The 26,225-nt window shown below is 41.4% G+C and overlaps 1 long non-coding RNA gene across 1 annotated transcript in view; it reads right to left on the bottom strand.

Annotated features, from left to right (window-relative positions):
- Positions 1-5,668: 5,668 nt before the first annotated feature.
- Positions 5,669-26,225, bottom strand: part of LOC132079254 (uncharacterized) — a 76,553-nt gene continuing 55,996 nt past the window's right edge. Inside the window, exons 2-4 of the long non-coding RNA XR_009419372.1 lie at positions 9,650-9,778; positions 7,184-7,289; positions 5,669-6,055 (exon numbers count right to left, since the gene is read on the bottom strand). This is a non-coding gene — a long non-coding RNA (uncharacterized LOC132079254). The remainder of the gene's footprint in view (positions 6,056-7,183; positions 7,290-9,649; positions 9,779-26,225) is intronic.

Raw genomic sequence — 26,225 nt, 5'->3', positions numbered from 1 at the left:
CAGCTACACAAAAACTACAAAAAAAGCTTCTTGTGATAACAAAACAAGTCAGAAACAGACCCCATCTCCCCCTGCTACGTAAGAGTACACACATTTGCAACCCAGAGACAGAGGGTTTAAATTGCCAGTCTGGAAAACCTCTATGTGCTGTTCTTCCACCTAATGCTACCCTGACTTGTACTGAGTGTCTGTGGGCAGGATGGAGACAAAGGCTGGATAAGGTCTTATTCTTTGGGAATGGGCTATCGGAATGGGAGGACGGTGATTTCATGGCTTTTGTTGCTGAGGTTAGGGACTGAATTCTCTCACTGAATTAGAATAGTAACAAGTGGGACTGGGGATCTCTGGGGCTTTTGTAGTGCACTCATCTGAGAGATTGCGCTTTTCTCAGCCCTTCAGATTTATTTTGCCAAAGTTACAGGGCAATTATGGAAATGCGCCCTTTGAAGCCGGGCCGATTTCTCTTTATTTTCTCTCCCCCCACCCCAAGGAAACCCTCCCTTGCCTCCATTCTTCAGCAGCTTGGCAGTCATTAGGCAGCGGGGTTTTGAGCAGCCATTCAAATATTCTTTCAAATAGTGCTAGAAAGTTTTAATAAATATCTGTTAAAAATAGACTTTGGAGCTTTTTGGGAAGGAAGTGTAAAATAGCACCAAGGTAACAACTTCCCAGAAAACAGGTTCTGTGTGTGTGAGGTGCCTGAACATGAGATGCTTCCCATGAAAAGCAGCTCAGTGCTCTGGGGTGGGGGCTGGCCAGTGGCAAGGGGGTGTTTGGCCAAGTGACCACCTGGGTGCTCCTGCCTTGCCACGCCAGCAGCACCGTGCCCCTCGTCCCTCACACGTTCCTAACAGGAGGCCCAGCACAAAGAGAATTGCACTTTCACGCCTTTGTACATTATTTATCATCGGGGTTTGGAATCTTGATGCTGCATGTGAACTAAGAGGACATATTTTTTTACCTGACTTGCTACACTACTGAAGTAAATATGTCTGAGACCAGATGGTGAGACCTCTAGCTAGGCAGGTTGTGACCAGTTTTGTCCAGAAACTTGGTACTGTACATCTCTTCTCACTCTCTGCTCCCTCTCCTTATTTGCATGAGACAACTTTGCTCTTTTAAGATAAACTGGTGTTTTTCTGAGCCATTTAACAAATGTTATGTATGGGCCAAATTCAGACTTGGCATTAGAGAGAAGAGATATTTTTGGCGTCCCTAAAAGTTATATACGCTTACACAGGGCCTGGCATAAAATGTGGACTTTCCACCATCACCAAAACATGCTAGAAATACGAAGACTTCTTGTCTGAGTTTTGTAACTGAGAAACAAATACATTTTTTGCTCTCTATAGTGTTTATGAGTGATCCTTGGACTACATATTCAGCAACATGGAACATAAAGAGATTTGTGTTTTCTGGCTGTTAGGGCTTGCAAATTTAGGAGCAGAAAATTCCTCTTAACTGTGAATGTGCTTAAAAGAATGAAAATCCAGCTCAGACCTCTAGAGATGTGTTTACAAATATTTCCCATGATGGGTGCAGAAGGTTTAATGCCACATCTGTAGCGTGCAGCGCTGCATACAAAGGTGTAACAAGTTTCATGTGAGCTGGGCTCAGTGGAGTGCCAGAAGGTGCCACTGGAGATCACCACATCTCTAGTCCTCTCCTCATCCTTCTCCCCTAGTTTCCTTTCACACATCCACATTTCTTCTCCAGTTTCACAGAGTGCTTCCAATACCCTCCCTATTCCTCTGTACCTCCCTCAGTCTGGCAGCTTCTCAGTTATTCTGGAACTCATCACATTATTGGGATCCAGTAATCTGTCCAAACTGGATCCACTGTTTAAAATCCCCCCAAGAGCCTCGGGGTGTCTGATTCATTTGAATGTGCACCTGGATTTGGTGTATTCCATTTTGTAATAAAGAGAGGAGGACTTGTGGAATACAGATGTGGTTCAGGTTTGGGTTGAAAACCTTAAAATGGGTTTAGGTTCTAATGTGCTGGTCTAATCCAAGAGCATATCTAATCTTAAAAAGTCAGGTTAAGAAAAGGCAAACCTGCTAACAATATTAAGAAACTCCTGCTAATAATATTAAAAAGCTTTTCCATACGTAGAAGAGAGTGGACTACTCTGAAAAATGGTGGTATTTGTGCCATCTGGCATAACCTGGGAAACATGCAATGGGGCAAGTGATGATGTTTTGCTAGGGAAACAATCTGGGGAAATTATTGCAATCCTTCCGTTTCTACCTTTGACAATTTCTATTTCTTTCTTTCTTTTTAAATCTGCATAAAAAACAAACAGCACGCTTACCTTTTGAGCCTCAAACTTGTCACAGAGTCCAGCTTTCTCCTGTTTTAGGCTTTGAACACCAATAATTAAGAAGATTTTGAATGGTAATTGCAAATGCAGTTGCTGAGCACAGGGCTGGCCAGCTTCCCCAGGTGAGGGCCCTTGAGCAGTCAGACTTCTCCTCCCTGGCAGCTCCAGCCTGCAGGTGGTTTGGGGGATGCCTTGTATTAATCTGGCCTTGAGGCCACAGAGACATAGATCACCATGACGAAGTCTCTGCCTGCAGGAAAAGGTCACAGATTTTGAATACTTTAGATATTTTGCCAGCCACTTCTGAAGATTGTAAAGAAAATGGGTTTCCATGTTCAGTGCTGTCAAAAGTGACCCTCAGGATGCAACGTTTCTCTTTGTGCTTGGGTCAAAGCCCACAAATAGGTAGGGCAGTCAGCAACAGGGTGAGTGAGATCTTCCAGATGCCTTGTCTTACAGACAACAATTCTGGCTCATCTGGGCTGAATTTTAACCCCTGTGCCTTGTATCTGCTCTGCAGTGCAAGCAAAGCAGCAGGTCAGAATTATGACTGTCAGTGTCTCAAAGGTGCAGAAATTGAGGGATGAGCATTATAAACTGTAAGGATCAGCTCATTTATGGTACAAGGGACAGCACCTCCCCACTAATTCTACAAATAGACTTTAGATATGGGTGTCTACTGTTTGACTGTCAGTGGGAAGTGTATATCTCATAAGGCTCTGACCTGGTTATCTCCTAACCCTGAGCAATTAATCACCAGCATCTAATAGGGAGTAGCTGTGCACAGCAGCATTTGGTGTCCAGCCTCTTCAGAACAGTGCTTTCACCTTTTCTATAGCTTTCCACAACGTGGGACCACTACTTGCTTTGGACAAGAACTGGCACAAAATCATCCTCTCTGAACACACCAATTCCAGTCACTTATGAAAAAAACAAACAGTGAAACAAAACATAAATCCTTCCCCAAAACAGAAAATCTCGTGCAGTAAAGTCACCAAACACCAAGGCCTAAGTTCTGCACAGAAGGCAGAATAGGAAGGGTCATCATCCCCCCTCCATATGTGTTGTGTTTCTCGTGCCTGTGCCTGCAGGAGAGGATGGGGAGAGGACCAAAATCTGCCATCCTGACAAGCTGGTAGGGAGTGCTGGGGACTTTCCCATTGCATCTGTTGAAAGCAGGAGGAATGGCTTTGTCTGCAGTGGGATTGTGCAAAGTTGGAGTAAGGTAGTGGAGAATCAGGCCCCATTGATTCTTTGTAGTACTGGAGCTTTGTTTTGAAGTGCAATAAAAATACAGGTGGCAGAGGAGATAATGCACGGCACCGTTCCTTTGGGACACTCGGGAGACAGAAAGGAATTCCAAAATAAGGAGTGTGGGTTTTTCTCTAGCATTGATCACAAACACTAGCTCAAGAAAACACCCAGAAGTAGTAAATATGTAAATTTGTTATGAAAGAAGAACCTACAAGTACCAGATATGTTAGAGAATTTCTTTAAGGATATTTGATCCTCATGCAGAGTTTATCAGATTGTGGTTTAATTTGCACATTCAGGGTTTCTTGGCTGGTTATTTTTTTGTTTTATTTTGCCTTTTTTAAGGGGGGGTTCCCTTTTAAAAAGCTTTTCTTTCTCTTCTGCTTAAATACTTGTACTGGAGGTATTGCACTTCTGCTGAGATATAAGAAGTATGTTTACAGGGTAATATAAATCAGGTTTGGAGATTACCAATTTCATATAAATTAGATGGGAGAATACTGTTCCGCTATTTTGTTGTCTAAATTATATGGAAATTGGTCTTATGCAAGGAGTAAGTTCTCACAGAACAGGGCCCTTAGGCTTTTGGTTTAATTATCATAAGCTTCCATTTAATTAAACTTATTAAATGGTTTGGTGTAAGAGCAGACTATCATTTTGCAGAAGCTTTCTGAAACAGAAAAATATTTATACCCTAGCTGCTTGGGAAGGAAATAACACTTCTTCAGAGATGTTTCCCTCAATTTAAGGGCGAGGGTCACCTGAACCGTCCTCACAGGAACCTTCAAACTCATTCAGAGGCATTACAACCTGTTCCTCACTACACAGCCAGCAAGTTCAGCTTGTCCTGAAGCTGGTATTTCACTTTACAGGCTAGAACTCATAGGGCAGTGTTGGCATAAGAAGAAGTGGATGTAAGTGAACCAGGAGTACCTGGGAACTAAAAGTCCTAAACCATCAGAATAGCAAGGCTTTGAAGCACAACAGATTATCAAAGTATCCAACCAAAAAAATCCAGTCCAACCTCAAAACAGGAACTTATTTGCTTTCATCAGATCAGTTTGATAGATAATTTGGGCATTTTATGATATGGTGCCTGTATGAACTGGAGATGGGACTCAATGAGTGAGGAAGCCTCTTCCAGCCTTCTGTTCATGGGCAATCCTTTTGTGAGGCTTTATTCTCCTAAAATAGCTAGATAATGGGATTGACTCCAGCTGTCCTGGCCACTTTTATATACAACCATTGTCCATGTATCATTTTAAGCAGGAAAGCCCTTATCTGAGGCACAGATATTATAAAAGTCCTCATTCTGATGAATCTGACTCTCAGTGACTCCCTACAGAACCCTGCCTTTATTTATCAAGTCTATAGCACAGCTTCTGGGAAATTCAACATAATTTAAAACTTTGTCTGGGTTGAAAAAATGTACTTATTGATACTTTTTTCCTGCTACAATGTTGTGGAGCAGCACTATGCATTTGTGGTACTGTGCAGTGACTCCTTTAAAAGGAATAATTAGAAGAATAATTAGCTGAACATGTGAAATAGAGATGCTTCTTCAGGGACATGTGAGAGGCTGATTAATAAGAGAAAGGAGGGCCCCTGAGTGTCAGGGACCTAATAAATATATTTAAGAACAAAAAGGTAGAAAAAGAAAGTACACATTACTAATGTTGATAGAAAGCCTTAACTGCCTAATGCATTTCAGAAATTGCTTGAGAATAGTTAATCTGTGTGATAACATGACCCTCAGGGTTAGTTAGATCTGTGAATTCTTATCCCCCTGGGGACTTAGCAAGTTTCCAGAGATTCACTGCAAATTCTTATAAGGAAAAGGCATTCACAATTGGAAGATTTCATGCAGGTTTTGCTTCTGAATACTCATGTTACACAAACTCAAATTTACTGAGATAATGGCAGAGAGTGGAACTCAGTACTAGCCATACTGTTAATTTAAAATTTCACTTTCTAAAAGCACAATCAGGCACATTTGGATTTATTATGGGATCACATATAACTCTAGATTAAAGGAAGTGTTTTACCATAACAATACTTGATTGCTTCTCTGTGCTAAATTAAACTGTGCACGTATATGCTGAAAAACAAATGTATCAGTTGGTATTTTCTTCATTTGATCAGGCATTTCTCACACACCCTTTACAAAAATTTCATGGGAAACTCACAGAAAAACCCACCTAACAGATATAGACTGGAACCATAAAGAGCTTAGTATTTGCAGCCTCATCAGAGTTTTAGGAATACTGCCAATGGGAAGGCAAAACACATTTTTGAGAGTTCAAAAGAAAATGTAGGCAGCGTAGCATACTACCGACCCCAGCAGTGGTGATCATCAGGTTCCTTCTCCCAGGGCCAGCAGGCACCAGTGCTGCTGGGGCATGAAACATATCCTTTTGTGAGCAGGGGAAGCTGGAAATGTGGTTTCTGTTTTGCTTGAGATGCTGTGTCCCAGCTGGCCTAGGAGAGAGATGCAAAACAAAAACATTTTACAGAAGGCAGTTTTTACACCACCATATAGGACTATGAGACTGGGATTTCCAAAGGAATTTAGAGCAGTTAGGCATCCAAATCCCACTGAAAATTCCTCTGAAATATATCAGCTGTAGAAGTTAGTGACACGTTATAGGAGAAGCTTTTTCTTTTGAAGAACAAGATGGATTCACTCTTCTTAATGCGGGTGTGAATGTGCAGAAAGGGGCAAAAGAAAGGAAATACTCTGAGTCTGCAGTTGGCAGTATCATGGATTGAAAGAACCTGCATGTTCTCATTTGTGTGGGGAATCCATTGATTCCTTCACACCCAACCAGTGTTTTTGCCCAGACTGTAATCCAGGGTTTGTGTTCCTGCACAGCTTTAAAAGAGGTGAGTGAGATCAGAGGGCAATGATCCTTAAAGTAAAAAGCAGCCACACACTTTGTGCATGTATTTCTGACTAGATACCTTTGGCTCACCCTCTACAATAAAGCAAGATTTGTTTCTACCAGTGACATTGATATAAATGGTACAGAAGGTATACTTTTCAGCTGATTCTGCAAAATGGAGTGCTCACCACATAGTTGTGCATAGGAGGTCCTGCCCATATATATAATTTAACAAAAAAAAAAAAAAAAGAAGCTTTTGTACTAATAAGTTACAGCTTAAAGCTTTCTTATTTGGGAAAATTCCAGCCTTTGTGCTCATATCCCAATTATTACAGTAAAGACTTCCAAATGGGAGATATTTTAGAAGAAAACAGTACCAGAGTGATAAGGGTACTGTGCTTATTTTTCTTCAAGCATTGGTATGCTTTTAGTTCAAGAAGGAATTTTAAAAGGTTCTAGATGAGATGGTACAAATCAAACATATTCTTATAATATTTATATAAAATATGTCAAGAAGAAGGAATAACAGGGACTATTATAACACGTTGCCTGAGAAACAAGAACAATGGCAGGGCCAGACCTTATTGACCACAGCTTGATAGAGCAAGCATGGGACAGTAAAAATTATTTTAGAAACACAAGATTTTATTAATTAAGAACAACATTTCCTTTGCCATTCCATGTAACTGCCCATTAAATGTGGTTTTTGTGGGAGGATGCATACCTGGAAGACTTGAATGATCTACCACTGCTAAAAATATGCACACTGGCCAAAGCAAAGTAAAATCTCTTGTCTCCGGAATTGGTATTTCCTACTTTGGTATCTTTTCCTGTAGGGATATTAACATACAGATAACATTAACAGAATGAAAATTTATTAGCAATGACAGAAAGGCAAGGAAGATTGGTGAGTAAGATCCAAGGGTATGAGGGGAAAGATCAAAAAACATCACAGAGTCTATCATCAGTCTGTTCCTGGGTACCTAGGAGAGAAAGTGAAGCTTCAAAAAGATGAGAAGAAAGCTGATGATGGGTGACACAAGCAGCTCCTCTCCAGGACAATGACAGAACAGTAATTATAGACAACGATGACATGTGATGGAGAGCTTTACCCTCCAACTTTACAGGAAATGATCAGGGCAAAATACATGTATCAACACACTCTGTGATAGGAGGGATAGGGAAAGAAAGGAAGGGTGAAAGGAAGGGTGAAAGGAATCCTCTGCCACTGCCCTATCACTATGCTTGTCCTATCAGGAGTGAGAGCAACCCAAAGCAAGAGAAGCAAAGAGAAGTGTCCCTCTGCAGAAGACAAGCAGGGCACTTGGAGCTGAACGTGTGTCCCTGTGTCCTGGACGGTGCTCAGGGCTGCTCCTGGAAGGCCAAGCCTTCCCCTCACTCAGCAGGAGCCTGCAAGAATCACAGATCAGTGTTGGACACTGCCAGCAATGACCCTGAAATGTGTGTGCTTATTTCAATTTGTAGTCCATATAATCTATATTTATAGTCCTTCCTGTAGGCTGAAGCCTGCTAAGAGAGCATTGCAGGAAATGTTTGAGGTGCAGAAACTCAGAACAAGTGCCAGTGTGGAAAGCCAGCCAGCAGCCTCTTCCCAGAGCATCCCAGGTGTGCTCCAAGGAGGGGTTTGGTGTCCCCCAGGAACCCCTGGCTGGGCTCACTCTCACCCTGCTGCTCACAGGGCAAGGGCAAAGGCAGGTGGGTGAGCAGGGGCACGGTGGGAGTGCCCTGATGGGGAGGGATGATGCTGTGAGGAGGGGCAGGCCCATGGACAAGCACCAGATGTAACCCTAGAGCCTGCTGCCAGCTCACTGAGAGAGGCTCTGTCCAAAGACAAGCACAGGCAGAAATGTTCCCTGTTCACATGCACGTACACATGTTCACTCTCACACACACAGACACTGTAAAGCTTGACAAAAGATCAAAAGCAAATAAATGAAGCAAATTAATGAAAATGGAGTGTAAGACTGTAATCACACCCAACCATACAAACAAAAAAAAGAGCTCTGACCAAATTAGTATGTAATGCACTACTTCAGACAGATGTTTGAATAGGAACAAAAGGAAATAAGGAGGAAACTCATACAATGCTGGTTTGAGTACTTTCAGGAATATTAAAAAAAAAAAAAGGATAATTTCCCATTTAGCCTGCAGCAGAAATAAGGCCAGATTCTGATCCATTGAAGATACTCTTCCCATTGCCTTCAACAAAATCACCATCCAGCCTCTGCAATAACAGCTGAGAAATGTTTCCTGAACAAAAAGGGCAGGGCTGTGTCTGCCTGGGCTGGGGGCTCCTGGGCATGGATTAGCAGTTAACCCAGGCACAGGCTTTGCTAGACTCTCACAGTACTTCTCTTTCTGCTTCTCTTTTTATTGCCCACAGACTTTAACCATGAAAATCACAAGTGTTTTTTCTTGAGCATGTAGAATTTGAGAACATTTGTTTCCAGTTGTGATCATAAAGAGATAAACAAACTTCGGCTAGCATGACAGCTGCAGTCATGGCCACTGCAGCAAACATGGCACAGGGCACTGCATCTGCACAGGCACAACAACTGCCTCCCCAAAACTGCACCAGTTTCTCAATCGATTCCATCTACTTACTCAAGAATTAACTATCTGTTTAGAGGGAGAGGGTATCAGTGATTCCCAGCAGTTCCATGTATTCCAGTTTCTGGTATCAAAATACTCTATTTTACTGAGTCACATAACTGCTTTTTGACATTCCTTTAGGACCTGCTGTATTGGATGTGGACTGATACTGATAAATTGTAAATTTGTCACTGTAATTTTGTCATCCTAGGATCTCATTCATAGACATTAGAAATGTGTGCTGTAAGATGTAATTTATACAAGAGATTAATAAAATGGTCTTCTTGACTCCTCTGTTTTCCCATGCAGAAAGGCTTTCCCATTAACATCACAACCTTGTTGTTTCTTTAAGTGCTACTCAGTTCTCTCCTTCACAGATGGGCAGCCTGAATTATTTACTGGTGCTGTGCAGGGTCATCAGTGAACCTCAGATCACACTTAGACTGCCAGATTGCCTTTAACACGAAGTCTTGGCTGTCACAGTTCTCTCCACTGCCTTCTCAAGGTAGATCCAGAAGGTGCCAGGAGACAGCACAACCTGCCCATTGATGCCTGTAATCTCAAAGCTGACACTTACCTTACCTTGCTGTTGGGCAGGGATGATGGCTGAGTCTCTTCAAATGCAGTTTTAAGAGTTGGATGAAGGATTTCTTGTCCAAACACTAAAATCAGCTCTTGACTCATCACACCCAATTGAGGAAAATGCCTTTTGGAAGCAAACAAAGACATCAGAGACTTTCCCATCCACTGATCTGAATGTGCCTGCAATCAGCTCAGGTGCAGGACTTGGTGCACTGTCCTATCTGCCCATTGAATCTCTAAAGAACTTGTGAAGAAATCAACTCCCTGAGTGGCAAGATCATGAGTTTGCATGCTGTGAAAGGCCAGAGTCCAGGAACAGAGCCACAAAGCTGAAACCTCATCCCTCCATATCTCAGCTCCATCTGAGAGCTGGGAAAAGGGAGAATGGCTTATCAGTAATTTTATACTCCAGAAGAGCAAGCCCAACTCCTCCACTGCCGTGCATGACAATTACTCATTACACTTCCAAATCACCCTGGAGTGCCATTCTGCTGTTCCTCTCCTATAAATGAGGCTGAGAGGCACTGGAGATCCAGAGCACTTGTGAGAATTACAGTGACACCACTGCAAATTGTCTTGTATTTTAGCTACCAAGGAAGTCAAAGGGACTGGCCCTTGCCAAGAAGTGTCCTGCTGCTGCAGCAAGATCCCTGGTGCTTCCAGCCTAGCTCGTTTATAAAGTTACACATTTACTCTGGAAGTCAGCAGAGCTATCACAGATCTGAACTCCATGTAATTAGGAGACAGCATCAGGTGATAAAAATGCAGAGTAAGTCCTAGCAAGGGAGACAGGGCTTGGTGGTCTTGGCTGCAAGGAAGAACACAGAACCAGAGAAAGTATATTCAAAAATAAACTGCAAAAACTGCAGTTGACTGTGACACCCACTTTGATGGCTCTTACAACATTATCATAATTTATCTCATCTGTCCTGTTCCCTTTTACCATCTGTCCAGCTTCCTTTCCAACCCTGTAAGTACTCTTTGATCTGGTAATCCTTGCTTGGTCCCCAAAGAGGTGCCTCTGTAGTTTGATTTTTTGTTTGTTTGGTTTTCATTTGTTGGTTTGGGGGTTTTTGTTCTGTTTTGGTTTTTGTTGGTTTTCTTTTTTAAATTTTATTTAAATAATTTCTATTCTCTGATGCCAAAAATAAATGTGGCAATTGATTCAAATTATTAAAGGCTTATTATTAAAACAGAAAATACCAGATAAGTTAATGAAAACATTTAATTTTTAATGCATTGTGTTTTTCCATTATTTTACACAATGCACCGGGACAAAAGTGAGATGTTCTTAAAGTGAATACATTCAGAGGCTCAACTTTTCTTCTAACTATAGCAGAATGGAAACTAGGAACTGTTTAACAGACTAAGAGATAGAGAAAGATCTAACAAAATTAACAGATGCCAACAAACCTCCATTTATCCCCAAATTGCATATATTTCTTTAAAGTTACATCTAATCTTTTGGGAAAAACTAATCTACTTGATTGAGTATATACATACTTGTGTGAGGCAACAACAAAGTTTGGATTTTATACCAGAATATTTTTGTAATTGCCCCTGAAAGGCAGCAATTTTCTGATGCTGTATTAGAATATAATATAATACCCCTTAACAGCTGAATACATGTCTGGGGCCAAGCAGCCCTGGAACAGTATTTATGCTAATTAAAACTAATTTCTTTGCGAAAGTTTTAGTCTTAGCAAACAATTTAAACTTCATGTGTACCTTTCAATTCTTCTTATGTCAGGAAAGTATTTGCAGCAACATTGTCATTAGGCAGTTATGTTTGTGATATTAGGTACATATGATGGCAATTAGAGGCAGAACCTCCAAAAATCCTGGTAGTATACCCAGGCATGGCTATAGCTATTTTAAGCAGATTTATACTTAGGGCATCAAAGAACGTCACAAAAGAAGAAAATATGGTAACTGTTGCTTTAAATTATAGCTATCATTACTTCAAAAGGATATTCAATCAGAAACCACTGCAAACTTAAACAATTTATGTCTTCTGACACTGAAAGGAAAGTAGGCAGTTTCAGCCTGTCATCTCCTAATTCCTTTTTTTTTTGTGTTTAATAAAAGAAAAGTACTGTTCGGTCTAAGAAACAAGTTATAAGTCCAGGAGGAATGAGTTAGAACAGGTCTCCTGCTTGTTTTTGACCTTTCCCTGTCTGTCAGGCTCATTAAGTATTGCAGGTTCTTGGCTAGTTATTTTACAACAACTATTGGAAAAATGAAACAAACCTGTGCAATGATCTTGCTTTGGCTGCTTGGACATAACAGCCAGCAGTGTTTGCCCAGCAAAACAGCTGCTGTGTCAAGGTAGAGCTATTTTCCCCTACAAATCAAAAAGACAAAAGTGAAGCCACAGTTACTTGCAGAGCAAATTTGGAACAAAATCCTAAGATCATGATTAAATTGTCCATGGGGATTTCTGACTTCTGGTAACAAGAACACACCTCCTTGTAGTCAAATGTTTAAAAGCAAGGAACTTTCTGTTCAACAAAACGTCTACAGTTTGGCCATGGGATGGTCTGAAAAAACTAGCAGGAGTTTCAGGAGGTAAATAAATTAAAAAAATAAAATTCTTTATGGGCCTGCTATCCTTTCCAGAGGAACTCAATGTGTTGAGCAAAGAGTGACGAGGTGTCATTAAGTTTAGAAATAAAATTACAAAAAAAAAAGTGCCTACAGAAGAGTGAAAAGGATCTCATGACAAGAAAGGGGAGAAAAAGATGCGTCCTCTGTGCAAAATACATTCCCCAGGCAAAGTGAGCACCTTGTATTCCCAGCTGCAGGGGAGAAGGCAGACACAGAAATCTGCAGTTGGGAGATGGGTGGGTGCAGGGGAATTCCAGATAACTTTGTGGAGCAGGCTTTGGGGGAGCAGAGCAGGCAGCAGAGTATCAGTAATTTTGCCAGGCAGATGCAAGCAGCTCACAGCTCATGAGGCTCCAAAGCAATGAATTACAGAGTTGGAATTACAGCACTTCCATCACACAGATACGTGGACGTGAGGCAGGAGCAAAAGAGCCCAAAGCAAGAATCAAGCCTGTTTGGCATTTTCCAGAAAGTGGGACCATTGCTGAAGAACATTTCAATTTTGAATGACACTGGTCACACCTGTGACAGTGGCTGAGGATTCCTGTCAGGGTCTCTCCCCCGTGGCAGTGCCCGGTTGGGAGTTGAGCCCCTCCACGATCAGAGGTTTTTGGCTGATTGCTCTGCTCCCAGGGTAGCTGGTTTGTGCCCCAGGTCATGAGTCAGGATCACAGCCCTGTGGAAGGCAGAGAGGGGCTTCAGAACATAACAAGGCAATTCTCAGCCCAGACAATTTCAGGGGAATGTCCCATGGCAGAGGGTCCGTGCAGTGCCTCTGGAGCAGCTCCGTGGAACAGCATCCCTAATTCCCCTGACCCAAGTGCTGAAACCACTCTGGTTCTGCTTCATGTTCATCCTCTGCACCCACAGTGAGAGGGAGGTCAAAATCAAACAGTTTCAGCACAGAGCACAGGACCTGACATTTAGAGAAATGTCTGGTAAAAGCACGCAAAGGAAAAACCGAGTGTAACATGTTGCCACAGTTCTCATCACTGGCTATATTTTAGCTATATTTCAAAACATGCATCTAGCATTTATTATAACTTGCACTGGGCTTTTAAAAAAATTTGTCTTGGTAGAATCTATTTGTGAAAAAAACATTTCTCTGCTTCCCTTTCCAACTCAGCAATATAAACTAATTAACAAAACAGTTTGTACTATTCATAGATTTGTACCAATCACCACAGTGAAAAAGCAAGTTAACCAACCCACATCTAAATAAATAAATAAATGGTTGACATCTGTCCTCAACAAGATTACTGACAGTAGTTTGCTTAGGCACAGAGTCCAGCACAGCTTCTCCCCAGCAAGATTCATGTGCTTTTTGGTCTGAAACATTGTCCCAGCTTAGCTGTTTTTTTTCTTTTCTGCATCAGCAGGAGAGAGTACAAAGACTAGAGAGAAGGAGTAAATATCTTCCCTTATGTGAATTAAATAAAGAAATACTACTAAGAAAAAAAAGTCTTTGGACTCTTAAAAAGGATCTGAAGACACAATGAAGAGACAAAAGTTACTACATGGAGAAGTAGCTGCAGAATAAACGTAAACGGCAATAAAACCAGAAAAACCTAAGTGTTTCATTCCACAGGGCCACTGTCCTTTGCCATGGGGACCCCTGTACCTCTGAGGTGACACAAACTTTCTGCTCATCACAGGTAACCACTGCCTTAGCAAATTGTTCCAGGGACTGGAACGCAGCAATAACTGATCTAATTAGTGAGGGCTGTAATCTAGGAGGGTTCATTATGTCACACACGTTATGACTCCTGGGTATTACTAAAAGACTCATTTGTAGCAGTTGAGGTGAATTTCTCTGCGCACATATAACGTCACACATGTGGCCATGGTAAAGTGGTTTTAAGATGATCTGACAGTTAAAATCTCTGACTTTGAGCAGGGTTGAGTTTCCAGACAGTAATAAACAAATCAGCAAATAGTACAGATTTACTTCTTACCAGGAGAAGGGGGAAAAAATGAAATGTAATGGCTACCTCAGATTGAAATGGCAAGTAAACTCTGTGACAAAACTATAAAGGAAACTAATAAATCATGCCAGAGGAAGTATGTACCATAATTAAAGACACACACACAAACTTGACAGAGACTTTACATTTCTGGGTACAATACCTGTTTACTTCATGGAACATGGTAAAAGTTTAATGGCTCCTTAAGAGGAGTCAGTTATTTATTATTTCTGCTCTAAAAGCCCCCATGGGCCTTCCCCCAGCAGGAAAGCAGGCCTATGCTCTAGGTAACAAACCCAACCACATGAAATAAAGAACGAGACAAATGCATAAAAGTGTATAAGCAGCTTTCAGTACTACAATGCTGAAGTAAAAACCAGGTTACAATTAAATTTCATTTAACCTCTAAAAAGGTTACAAATATAACTTCTATTATTTGCTTCACTTCAGGAGTATCACACCAATTAGACATTTCACAGCCTTTGCTTTTATTATTGAAAAAGTTCATTTCCACACAGATACAAATATGCTTTTCCCTTTGACTTACATACTGTCTGATATAAAAAAATAAAATCTTCTGGAGAGCACTTATGCCTGTGCTTAACATTAAGCAGTCCTTAGAGCCCCTGCCTGCACCTTCTTAAATCAATATTAAAGCCTCTGTTAATTTTGTTTGTTCATGATCCCCACTCAAGGGGAAAATGCCACCATGGCATTGACATTGGTGACTTCTGTGGTGTTCTATTTTGAACACACTGATCTTCAGACCTGATCTAAAATTAACTGAAATGAATTAATTCTTTACTTACTTTCATATGATTTGCATTGGACCTGCCTTCTTTTTAGGAGTCAGAACTCAATGTTATTTTTTTCTCAGGTTCCTTTTGAAAAATTGAATTTTACAAAGTTCAGTTTATAAAGTAGAATATCGGAATTAAATCTGTATGTAGAATATAGCACCGTTCAACTAGAAATGTCAAGTTGTGTATGAGGCTAGCATGAAAATGCTGCAGTATGAGTTGTGTTTGTTTCACTGCAATATGTTTTAGTGGCTGAAAGCACCATGGACTAAAAATCTAAATCTAAAATCTAAATCTAAAACTTTAAAAATTATATTTAAGAAATCCTTTCCCATAGAAAGCTAAAGACCTAACTGGATGACTTATTTCCATTACTTTCTAACCCAGATGAGGGTTCAATATCTCTTAAATGGTTTTTTAAAATCTCAAATATAAATTTAATTTTCAGATACAAATTAGATTCCCATTCTCTTACAAAACCTTCTCTAATGCTGTTACCTCCAGTATCCTTTTCGATGTCTAGGTATCAAATGTATTTCTAAGTGGGTACCAAACCAGATAGAAAGACTGACTGTATTTAATCTTTAATTAAATGCTGGAAGATTTCCTTCAGTAACATTAAGCTCAGAAGTGAGAAAATATAATTAAATAATGCTCCTACGCATGCAATGATCAGCATTCTTGCATGCAAGGTGTGGTAGCACAGTAAGCTAAGGATTACTTCTCAGTTTTACTTTTATATTGGAATTCTCATAGCTCAGGAGAAACCCTATTCTGTATGCATGAAATATTAACCAGGCAATTGTCCTAAGGATGCAGTGGATTTATTAAAGTCCATTAATCTGATTAATAATTGGATTGCTGACAAGTTAAGTGTCTCCGTGCAGTTAAAACAAAGTATATTTTAAATGTATCTGACTTCCTCCCATTGTCTGTCATCTCACTGAAGATGTGGGAAATGAAAGGTTGCTATCATAAGAAGTTGCTACCCTGTGGAAGCCCTGGTATCATTAACAAGCACAGAAAAGCCTCAACATGAAGACCTGGTGGGCTGTACAAGGTTTTCAAAGACACTGAGGCAGGAATTGAATGACAGCAGAAAAGGAGGTTAATCTTTAACAGTCTTGTTCTAAATGGAAATATTTCCAATACTGGTGACCTGCTGCAATTTCCACGTGTACATCTGAGACATTCCTTTGTGTGGACATGTTCTACGTGATGTCTTGGCAGGAACCAAGAGCACAGACTCTGCTCTGAGCTCTGCTCTGACCCGCCCCGTGACCCCGGATAAATCATTCCACTGCTCTGCTTCTCCTCTTGCTTTTGCCTGTCTTGCTTCTTTAGAGCACAAGTTCTTCCTACAAGGAGCCAACCCCCCTAGTTACCTTTTTGTCTGACATGCTGAGGCCCTGATCTCAGATGGGGAACTTTTGAAAATAATAAAAATAGTGGTGAGGAGGGGATGGTACTGACATTCCGAGCCCTCATTCTATCCCAGCATCAGCACAATCACACCTACAATATATCATCATGGATTTTAGCTAAAAGTTAGGGGTTAGAGAATCAGACATGTCATAATGGAGCTACAGGTGAGAAAAGACCTCTGTAGTCTTTTCTGTTCACTGCTGGATGTTTAATTTACATTAAATAATAGGGTTTTTTTCCATATTGTGAGATGAAAAACACAAACTTAGTTGGCCTGGAGAGCCAAAGCAAATTGTATCAACAACCCAGGCTAAATTAAGGGGAGCCATTCTTTGTCTTCCACTCCTTTTCACTGTGCTGAAGACAAAGAAAAAGAACAAAGTATAGAAGGATAAGAACAAAGTATAGAATAAAGTTAGGCACTATCAAGATGTGGCATCTGCTTGGCTGGAAGGGTTCAGATTCACACCTCACCCACCCCAGAAAGGCACTAGAATGATCAGTGTATCTTATCCAAGACTGGACATATTTCTGCCCCCTCTTGAGGCTGTTTGCCACGGAACATTGACACTGCTCTGCCACTTTGGGCCTCAAGCTTTGGAGATTGTGAGATCCTAAGCCTGCTCTGGCTTAGCATCTCTGTTAGGCACACAGTCATCCAAGAAGGGCACAACCCCAGCAGGGCTCCCTTCAGCACCCCCTAAATTCTCCTCAGCATGCTGTGACTCCCTCTGGATTGCCTCAGAAGCTGACTTGGCTGGATCCCTCTCCCAGCCTTGCCTTAGCAGGAGGACAAGCTCAGGCATGGCCTCAGCAGAGGTGTTATACCAGGAGCAAGGTGAGAAAGCCAATCCCATCCTCCATGGGAATGGCCCACCTGTGGCATTGATGAGAAGATTTTGCACAGCTCCTGTGCTGAAACACTCCATGTCTGGCACCAGGACTGTGCTGCTGGAAAACCCTCCAGGTGATTCAGGTCTTCAGCTGTGGCATGAGGTAAGCCTGGAAGAACTGCTAAAAATGGTATTCCAGGACTACTTTGGGATGTAGCTGTGTGCTCATTCCAGCCCCAGTGAGATCCCCCTGGGCAGTTCCAGCATCTCACACCTCCAGGGTTCTGCCTCTTCTCCAGTGCCCTTAGGTTTGCAGAACTTTGATATACATCCTGCAAACTGGAGGATGATTTGCCACATCCTCACTATCACCTCTGTCTCCAAACATGTGCCTCCTTCAGCACAGGAGTTTTGGTGTCCTGGGAACTTTGTGAAAGCTACCAAGATGAATCTAGATAGAGAACACATACCCCAAATCACTAGGAAAAACATTCTGGGCCACTTCTGAGCCAGTGACCAGTGGCCAGGGACCATTCTGGGTCACTTCAGAGCCACATAAAATAGCAAAGAAAACTTGTAACAGTTTTGATAAACAGGCTTTGCTACTGTGACCCCCAAATAAAACCCACTCAGAAATACAGAACAAAGTCAAGACTGCAGGATATAAGAAACTCATAATTTTTATCCTTTCCAGCTTTTACCCTTCCTCCTTTTTTTAAAGCAAGCTTGACCTACTGTGACTCCTAGAAGTTACCTGCTGGGCACATGGGATATATTTCAGTAACTAGAGAATGAGAAATATATACTAGGCTATGGAATAGAAACCAAAATAAAAGCTTTACCATTAGGAATATTAATGTTGGTACAGTCTGAGTTAAGACAGTTACAGACTGGAAGACTCAGTTGGTGCCCTTAGTTTGTGTAAGTAGGAATATCAGCAATTCATCCTGTGAAAAACAGTACTTCAGCTGGCAGAGGTGGAAGGGAAGAGTGAGAGAAATTGGGGCCTTTTGTCTTGGGTTACATGTTTAGGGGCTAGAAAAACCCTACTACCTTTTTATTTCACCTCTGTAAAAAACAAATAAAATTAAATGGAAGGAAAGAAAAAAGCTCCACCAACACCACAGCACCATGACAGTGATGTGCATAATGGTCTTTGGCAGCCTGAGATAAGATCACAGCCCGTGGGACTGCTGGAGCCTGGAGCTAACAGACCCCTGCTTTGGGGAAACACTAGAAGTGTACAGGAAAAAAAAAAAAAAAGCTCAGTTTCCATATGAAAAAGGAGAGGTGCATTGCTAAATCCATTCCTTCTGAAGAAACCTCTGAAAATACAAATATATGAAAACCTGAGTCACTTCTGCATCTCTCACCAGTAATACCAGGAAGGGCTGCTCTGCTCCCAGTTTGTCCCAGGAGCTATGCTCTGTTCAGGTAGTTCCATCAGTTCTTTCAGTAAAAGTCACCATGCAGATATGATTGTCCCATTAAAGTCACTATAGGGTTTTTTAAAGTCACTAAAGGTTTTTTTTTTTCCTAATGCAAACTTGTCCATAAGGTTTAAATCCAGAATATAATGAATTATGTTCATCTAGGTGACTGCTGTCAGTATCCTATCTCCCTCTAATATTGGGACCAAGCCTGTCCTTTCAGGAACGTTGTTTGAAATGTCTGTAATTGAATTAAAAAAAACAGAACTCTGTTCTGTTCCAAGAAAAGACCCAGGAACTTCTCAAAGTCCACAAGCAGCTTTGCTGTTTCTATTGATTTTAGATGGAAGGTGTGAAATACAACAACTAAATGCAATACTAGTGAAAAATCAAGTTATTTATGGTCCTCTTCAGTTGGATTAGTTTCTCTAAATAATTCCTTGTTTGTCCACATTAATGTTTGGAGTATTGCAGTGGGAGGAAACAGCAGGATGGGAAAAAGTTTCTTTTTTGGGAAGATTTAAGGGAACATCAAACTGTGCCTGGCTGCTGCTGAAAATCCATCCCATACTCTGGGTGCTGAGCAAAGGGAAGCCATGCTGCTGGTTAGCCTCAAGGACTGGACCAGAAAAATCAGATGTTGGCAGACCTGTGCGTGTTTGAACAGAGGAAAATACACTATAAAGAAATGTTGAGTGGGTGGAAAGTGCAGGGAGCAGCAGTTCTGTGAATCACTTCCTCCCCCAAGGCCTTGCTGTCATTAGGAGTACAGGTGTGTAGTTTTCAAAACACATGTTGTCCATACTGATATTTTAACAAGCCTTAGTAAAAGCAGTAGCAGTTCTAACAGGCATTTACTGGTCAAGATAAACCCTAAGCTCCCCCCTCTGGGTTGTCACACTCAGCTAACATGTTAAAACTGTTGCTGCCTAGTCCAAGAAAGGATTTTAACATGAGTTAAAAATAAAGTCCTTTTTGTACATGCATGGCTTAAGAGAGAAGAGTCCAAATCCCTTCTTCCAGCAAGAAGAATAGAGAGAAGCAGCAGAAAAAGAGGATTAGAACCAGCATATATGCTCTGTCTTGCCTGTTTACTTCCCAAGATTTTATTTTGCTTTGCTCCACTTACTCATGCGCCGCTGGATGCCGACAAAATTAATTTCTGAATGACCTTTAAATCAGGCCCTCATACAGAACATGGTCAAGGCATGGATTTCTGGAGCCAAGTGCCCCCTAGCACACCAACAGGTGAATGTTTTGCAAAGCAGACTCTTCTGAATATGGTAGTTTTCACCAACTCAAAATCTTTCATCTCCTTAAAAGCATTAGAAACAGAGGATGAGGCAGATGCTCTCACATCCAGCCAGCTCGGCTTCTGGGAAACATCAGAAAAATTCTTTGGCATTTTCTGAGGTGCAAGACAAGGCAGAATTTCCCCCAAAAGCATGAAAGCAAAGTTCATGTCCATTGCCATGCAACTGTATTACACTAATAGTGAATTTGGAGCTCAGTGCCTGGTACTAATCACTCATTCTGAGTCAATTTGAACACACGCTCTCCAGAGGCAGCCCAAGCCTGAACTGAAACACTGTAGGAAGTAAAATGTCATTTAACTGGAGAAAGGAAAGAGCCTAGTGAAAGTAAGAGAATTCAAGGGGCACTCCTTTCTGCTGTCATTTGTCATGTATGACACAGGAATGTTGACATCACCCTCTGATAAATGACACTGGCACCTGCATCAGAGAGATATTCTTCAGCAAAATAGAAGCCTGAAAATTCAGCAGCAGGGCACTACTAGTAGGTTCCAGGAGCTTGCAAGAAAGGAAAGATAGATGATGGTAATTTTCTTCCAAAGAGAAACATAAGACTTTTAAAGAACCATTCCCTTTTGCTTCCCCTTCTGCTCCCCCTGGGCTTTGGGAAATGATTCTGTTTTCTAAATCTAATAGTGTCTGAGACACAAGCTATAAGTTATCCAAGAGCTAACCTGTGGCACTCATGCCACCACCCAGTCCAGCAGGATAAGTGTCGAGCAGAGAGCTCCAGAAGGCATTCCCTTGACAGAGAGCTTCAAAGGGGCCAGACTGGCCTTCTCTTGTCCTGGGCCACTTAGAGATGTCAAAGAACAGACTATTCTAGCATCAGCCCTTCCAAATCTCACCTTTGCATTCACAGCCTATAGCGCAGAGACTTTTTACTCTTAGAAAGGGAATGCACATCTCCACCCCACTCCTGTATGCTGTACAGCTGCAGGTTTGTGGCAGAGGAATTCTCTTGGGAAATTTCTGCACAGCCATACAGAGCCTGCTGTGGTGTGCTTTGACATCAGCAGGCAAAGGTAACTAAAGACTTTTTTTCTCATCTTAAGACAGATACATCACCAGTTTTCTGTGTTGAAAAGCCAAAGGCCAGTGGATTAGTTGTAATTGTGAGGGGAAAGTCCTTCTGCTTTTAAGAATGGAAAATAAATAGATGTGTCTTCTCTGTCAGATTTTTTTACTTGGTTGGCTCATGGAACTTATATGCAGCTTGACTTTTCTTCTAATTTTATGGCAGAAAAGAAGAGGAAAAATCTATTTGATTTGGAGCAACGGGTTGTGAAGGCAAGAACACAAACTCTGTGACCAAGGTAGCCTGGTCCATCATCAGGAAACCTGCATCCCATGCTAAGCACCTGCCTAGCTACTAGCCAGTCTCAATTTGTTCTAACCTGCTAGCTACTGTCCAGTCCATTTGTCCCTTGCCATCTCCATGGATCTCCATGCAAGGATAGGGACTAATAGCCAGTAGCTCTGGGCCAAGAAATATCCTTTCCATCCTGCACAGCCAGCACTGTCTTCCAGACCTCTGAGTGCATGAGGGAGGCTGGAATCTGGATGCAGAACAGCTGGCTTGAAACACACCCTCACAAGCCAGCACTGGCTGAAAGGAGAAAACTCTGAAGAAAGAAGCAGTACATGGGCTAACCTTCACATGCAGGGCTCCTTCCCCAGGACTGCTAAAATATTGTGCTGCTCTTGGCTCTTCCTGAATCCATCTTTGGTTCTGAGCACTGGAGCAGAAGCAATCTCTGTACCCCTGATTCTCCTGCTGGGATAACAACCCCACATCCATGTCTTCAATATTGTCAGGTTGGATTGTCATAAACTGAGCTATGTAACACATTCTCCAGGAAAATACACTTTCATCTTCTAACCCAGAGAACCAAAAGACAGCATATCACACTGATCTGCTCTTCAGGCTGCTTTGGACTAGAAACTTGCTAATTAAGCTGCAGGCTTGTGACTGGTGAGTCCCAGCCAGCTGGGCTGGGTGCCTTCCCCTCAGGAGCTCCAGACTTCTGTACCACAGTGAAAGGCAAACAGCAACTGCAGATGCTGACCCTTGGCTTGGTGGGGTTAGGTCAGCCCCATTTGAAAAGGGTGCTTTGGCAAAAGGCAATTCATTTTATCTCATCATGTCACACATGTATGGCTATGGTCATCACAAAAGGTAGTGATGCAATTTTCATACCCAAGGAAATATGAAAATTTAAGTGCTTAGGCTTGGCTAACAACTTTCTTCAGCCCATTCTTCAGAAGAAAACAGTAATTTCAGGGACTGATGGAAACTGTGAATTCTAATGAAGGTGGGTGAGACAAGACATTGTTTTTACTGTACACATTTTTTTCAAAAAATAAAGACATTATTATCCTTATAGTCTTGATACTTCTAACAGCTTTCCTTTAGCAAACTATTACTTGATGAATTTATAATGTTTAGAGCATAGCAATGATGACATCATTACAACAAAATTAAGATAAATATTGTCTCAGAACATCAGAAGGCAGCACATCACCCATTAGGTGTTATGATTTTGAATACCCTAAAGAAAGGTCTTCTGGGCAGGTTGCAGGAAGCTACACACACTCATCTGATTTTGATTAAAATACAAGTTATTGAAAGGTTCAATTCAGTCCAAATCTAGCATCAACAGTTCAGCCCCATATATTTAAACACAGAATAAGTGAAAAGAGCCCTCCTAGGACTCTCCATGTTTTCCATGCACTGGCCAGACAATGATCTAATACCAGCAGTGACTTTGGGGATATTTGTTTATCTGCTCTGAGCCCAGTTCAGTGACTCAGAGGTAACGTGGCATTTCACTGATGTTCTGTTGGACCCTGTTGTGCTTGTAACTCTATCCTGAAGGAGGCCATTCATAGTAGGCATTCAGAAATGCTGCAGAAGGGGTAATTTGAAGATGGTTGCAAACACATTTGTGGATACAAATGGGGCAGCCACAAGTCTTCATACCTTATCTCTGTAAAAGCAAGTCTAAAATGGCAGGGTGGGAGAACAGGGGGCTTCTCCCAGAGCAGTGATGCCAGACTGATTCCTCATCCAAGCAGCAGTGGGGGCCTCCTGATAGTTTTGATTATTTCACTCCTGACATCAATCAGGAGGGCAGAATCAGGCCCTCAGCACTGACAAAACTGCTCAATCTTCTCTGACCCCTCATTTGTAAGTATGCTTAGACACCAATGTAAAGACACAGAAGATTAAGGAGATAGGGACTAGGAGGAGGAAAGCTGAAGGAAAATATGCTATAAATATAAACTGGGTCATATAAAAAAGATTAAGTATAAAAGACAGCTTTCTTGTAATGTCCAGCTGTTTCTCCTAAATATTTCTAGCAAACCTACATATGTATAGTTTCAGAAATGTACCGAGAGGGAATACCAGCACTTCACTTAAACACCACTCTGTAGGATTGCTGTGGTTTTGAAGCTGCAGCTCTGAGATCTGTCAGGGTAGGACAGAAGTTATTTCAATAGCACTAAGTAGCTCTCCCACTGCTTTTCTGTGAATTGATCAATTTTCACCCTTTCTTGCCTTTCTGCAGTCACATACAGATGTAAAACAGATTAAGGCTCTGTGGAAATAAAATAAAATTTAAAAAAAGACACCTAGTATTTTCTTGACTTCCCCTGCAATAAAGTGCGGGGAGAGGTGAATAAAGCCACATGACAGATAGTAACAAAATGACAAAGGTCCTGACTGATAGTTTATTGAGATGACAACTCAGTGAGATTTTAGACGTCTCTGGCATGAAGACTATTTTTGTCTTTTCACAAGTTAAAACCTATGTACGATCAAGACAACTGCCTGCCTATCTGTTGAAGCTCGTTTCTCCTGTTACCTCTCTCTAAGAGAGCAACAGCTGCCTGCAAAATAATCCTTCTTCGTTTTAGTGTACTTTAGAGCTAGAGTTTGACAATGCTTGAAAGGAAACCAAAGCAAAAAACCAAACCATTATCAATATATTATTTATGCAGGATCCAAAAGCTGAGAAACATCACTAACAAGTCACTTAAATTTTCAGCCACAGATCTCAAGCATGGAAAACATCATTATGAACACCTGGCTGCTGGGAAGGCAGAGCAATGGAAGGACTGCATGGTCTCAAGGAGGAGAGTTTGTGCGCTTCCTACCAGTGCAGAGGGAGAGCAGGAGGCTTTAGTTTGCCTTGGCAGCGTTTTGCACTCCATTTCTCTTGGTGCAGAGCTCTGCACAGGCTCCAGCCCGCAGAGGGGATCCCTGGGCTCGGCTCCCCTCAGCCCCTGACCCCTGGCTCCAGGATTTTGCCTCCCAGCTCAGAGTGCTGAGGACTGGCCCTGGCTGCACACGAGGCTCTGCAATGCCTCAGACTGGGCTTCAGAGACAATAAAGATTACAAATTATAGAGCACAGTGGGAATAAAAGAGATGGGCTGCCCACTCTGACCATACATCACTGCTTCCCATGTCTCTGGGCAAAAGCAAAGCAAAGCTTTCTCAACAGCCCACAGACAAAAATAACTTGTACATATTTTTAAATGTTTTACTCTCCCGCTCTTAGCCTAATAAAAGTCAGAAACAGAGAAGGCATTGATTGTATACTTTCTAAAGTCACTAGTGTAAAAGGGCCCCTACAATTTATATTTTCAAATTATAAAATATTGAAGCAAAATAGTTGATATTTTTTCAGCACAGAGTGCCTTTTATGCAAATTTCACTCTTTTATCTACAGTATTTATATTTAACAATATCTAATTGCACAAAGCAATTAAACAAGCTTCCACATAGTCATATGACAAGTGAGAATCAGTGAGGTTATGTATTTATTTTGAGGTTTAAAATGTGAAACTGACTGAAAGCCGGATGGTTTTGGAATGAAGAGGATACTCACACTGAACCTGATCCTGTCAGATGATCTTAAGGTCTCAGAGATGCCAAACAGAATTTAAAATGAACAATTTCTGTGATGATAATGTCATAAGTCAGATGAATATTAGATATTTCTAGGAGTTCTGGTTTGCGTCTTGCTGGCCAACTCCAGGATTTTGTCAGGGACTGTTTACTGCTGAAGGCACAACTGTCATTAGCGTGAGATAAAAGACCCTAAGGTGATGGCTGTGGATGGGGCAGAGAGAGAGATGAGTTACAGATACATATGTCTGGGAGTTTATTATTATTAAATATGAGAAAAGCCCTGAATACATACACAGGTTCCCACAGACACTAATGCACAAACCCAAGCCTTTTAGAACAAGGCTTCCCTGACAACATTTGCTGTACTTTGATGTCAGTCTCAGGAAATATGTTGGCAGCTCCTCCACACAAAAATCTATTTTCCACAAACAGCATATTCTGCCAGTATAAAATTCATCATCCAGACATACAAAGGACACAGGGCCAAGGGCCTTGAGTGACACACCAAAAACCTCAAAACACATGTCTGAGCTGCCACATGACTTGTATAACACTATTCACATACAGCATGGAACTGGAGCGCTCTAAACCACATCATATTTTGCAACATCCTGTAAACTCATTGCAGGGAAACAATAACAGATACTAAAATGGTTTGCTGATGACACAGCCCACATAATTAATTTTTTTTCTTTCAAAACAGGGGTGGAGGGTGAATGGAAGTCACTCCTGCTGTTCAGTCAACACTAAATACCCAGGTTATGTATCTTGGTAAGGGATAAAGGTACATCATATCTCAGCTGCTGCTCAGTGGCAATAAGGTACTGCTGAAGTCGTTAATTGGTGACTTGAGGCCACAGGTCATCTCTGGAATTGAGATAATTCCAAAGGAAGCATTTTAATGATATGAGGAAAAAGGGCCACTATGGGGCAATATCTTAATAAAGTGGAGGGGGAAAGAAGCTTTCATGGAATATTGATTTAGTTAATTCTCCAGGATTCAAATGGAAAGAATCTCATACCTGAGCCAAATGGATTTGTGAGCTAGATAAGAATTATCAACATATTCTAGTCTCAGTATCTTTTATTTTTTCCCATTTTTCAACACTGGGAGAACAATTTAGAAAGTGTTCATTAAATAAATGTTAATAAGCACTGAGATTCTTTGCTTTATCATTTGCCCTGATGGGTAAGGCAGCAATTCCTGCAGGCTTATATGGTCTTGCAAATAAACCAGAAACAACCCAAAACTCAGAATCTAAAAACTACAGGAGAGAGC

Source organism: Ammospiza nelsoni, chromosome 13 (assembly GCF_027579445.1).
Source record: "Ammospiza nelsoni isolate bAmmNel1 chromosome 13, bAmmNel1.pri, whole genome shotgun sequence".
Lineage (NCBI taxonomy): Eukaryota > Metazoa > Chordata > Aves > Passeriformes > Passerellidae > Ammospiza > Ammospiza nelsoni.
This window is presented reverse-complemented; position numbering and strand designations above follow the sequence as displayed.